This window comes from Pinus tabuliformis, chromosome Q (genome assembly GCF_031772625.1).
Source record: "Pinus tabuliformis cultivar Carrire ecotype Pingquan chromosome Q, CPIR1, whole genome shotgun sequence".
In the NCBI taxonomy this organism is placed as follows: Eukaryota; Viridiplantae; Streptophyta; class Pinopsida; order Pinales; family Pinaceae; genus Pinus; species Pinus tabuliformis.
Window position 1 is genome coordinate 642,839,576 of NC_142296.1, and position 2,755 is coordinate 642,842,330.

Here is a 2,755-nt window from a genome sequence, read left to right on the forward strand (position 1 = left end):
TAACTGTTTTATCCTTCGGCCTTGAAATTGATACAATAAAAACTAAAGTCTATGAAATTGAAGCCACTTTTTACAAAATTCCAATTTGATATGCGAACTATTTTCCATGGGACGTGTGTTTGATACTAAATTTTGGAGCACACAAAAACCTTAATTTCCTTAAAGAATATCTTCGATAATATAGTGAACCAAGATCTGAAATTTTTACAAGATGTTTATAAATATCTTGGCTCGATGTGGTCAAATTTTAGATTTTGAAGCCTCGCAAAAAAAAAAGCTACATCAAAAATTCCAAGAAGACGTGTTTGAAGTAGCGAAACCCTAGGCTCCAAAGCTCTGATACCAAATGTTATGTAACCAGATCACAAAACAGAAGAAAATATAGATCAATGACTTGAAAATAAGCCTCTTCGAGGGGGAAACCTCCTTTTACATCACATAAATGAACAATTCTTGGATTATTCAAATGATAAGAACTCCTTGGTATATATAGGAGTCTAAAGGGTCAAAATATAATTAGGGCCTACATAAAAATAACAATGTAAGGGCACACAATAACAATGTTGGGTTTCTATGGGGAATAATAATAACAATAGTGGGCTTTTATGGGGCACAACAATAAAAATATGGGGGCTACACTAGTATTATAGGGACCTAACAAAACTTCCCCTATAGGAGCGATATGGATTGGATCATTATATTTTTTGTCATCCATCTCGATGCTTTCAAAGTGGAAAAGTGGAGGAATTAGCTCATAGGACCCTTTTTACCAATGGGACACAGTTTGGAAAATTGGGGTCTGAACCCTTTCGAGAGCATTTTGAGGCATCAAACGACATTTTTTGAGGTAAAACTTTGTCACTTTAGTGTAGCCCTCTTTTTCCTATTCTAGACATAGATACCTTTCCAACAACATAATAATCACTTCAATCAGAGTTTGTATGTGAAAGTTATGCCACTTAGAAGTTGACCTTCCTATTTTCACCACAATAATCTAAGAGGATTCCACATCAACCCCCATAATTCATGGAAAATGGGATAGCCACATGCTTATGATAAAGACGACTTTAGAAGATTCTATATTTTAACTCTGGTTAATGGTGGAGGTGGTCAAAGCTAACCACTAGTAGGATATCAAGTTGTGTTATAATTATGAGACTAAGAGGAAAATAGGTTCCATTCTTTCGAGTGCATTTGTTCCATAGTCGAGAAAACATAGTTGGGAGGGATAGGACATAGAACACATAGAGAGGATTTATGCATTGTAATAGCCCATGGGCCAAAAGCCATACTTATTTATACTTGTAGACAATTTCTACTTAGAGAAGAAAGTAGAGCAGCCTCACCTTCGAGCTGGGTTTTTCTCCTGAAAAGGTTTCTTGGGTCATATCTTATGTAAAATGTGTGTGTGATATTTTATTTCCCTATTCTCTATTTTCTACATAATTTTGATTCACATGCATATGTTAATAACAGTGATCAAATATTTATAAATCTAAAGAGAAATAAAATTGTAATAGAGTAGATTTTTTGGATTTTTAAGTATAATTGTATCAGATATGTTGTGACAAAATGTCTAGTGGAATATACATGAAATTTTATGGATCATATTGGTATCAAAGTAGGTTTATTAGGTATATTGTGGATATTTACAAGGGATCTATATTGGCTAGGCAAAAAATTGTAAAACCCTAATCATGATCGACGAATCTGTGAATAACCATCATGATCCTGCAAAGGATAGGTTTTCACAGCTAAAACAAAATGTTGCAGATATAAATCGTAATGTAAATTTCCTCATGACATCCCTAAGCAATAAGCTTGGGATATTAAAAAAATATGGGGGTTCTAATGCAAAGTACAAATCAGAGAGGAGATCAAGAGATCAAGGAGAAAAGCAGAACCAACCAAAGAAATAACTTGAAAAATAACAACCTAGTTCGAGTGAAATGAATCATTCATAGTCCCTATTCAAAATGGAAGCGAAGTTAAATATCAAGTTGTACCAAGTCGAGATCGATGCTTTAATGTTCATCATATAGAAGAGGAATTGAAGATTTCATTTGCACAACTAAAATTAGAGGGACATGCCTTGAATTGGTGGGAAAGCCACATAGAGACCCGGAGGTTAGAGGGGAGCCTCTAATGAATAAGTAGGAGCTTCAAAACCCTCATAAATACATAGTTTTACCTGATTGGGTATGTAGAAGACTAGTGGATCTAGTGGCACTACTTCAGGCAAAATCAAGGGCAAAGCGTGCAGGAGTAAACCACAAAGTTAATAAATATGGTCATAATGTTGGGTATCTCCCCAAAGAAGCCAAATGCACTCTTCAAGTATTTGGAGGTTCTACACAGCCATCTATGGAATCAATTGATGTTGTTCAAGCCCAGATCGGTGGATGAGGCTTGCGTATAGGAATAATACCTGGAGAACATATGCCTAAATAAAGGGCAGTTAATTGGATCAAAGAAGAAGGGGCAAGAGGACACTTCTAAAGAGGGGAAGAAGAATAAGAAAGGGGTAAAATATAAAAATATGGAAGCCACGACATATTAGTGCAAATATCCCATAAACCCTTGCAAAATTGATGACCATACAAAGGAGAAGTGTTGGAAGTTGAATCTAGAGCTTAACCCAAATAACAAAAAGAAAGATAATAAGAATAAGAATCTCATGGCCACTAATTCAAGAAACCAAGTTTAAAGTAGCTCAGACATGAATGAGAATTTTTTATGTACATCTATGCATAAG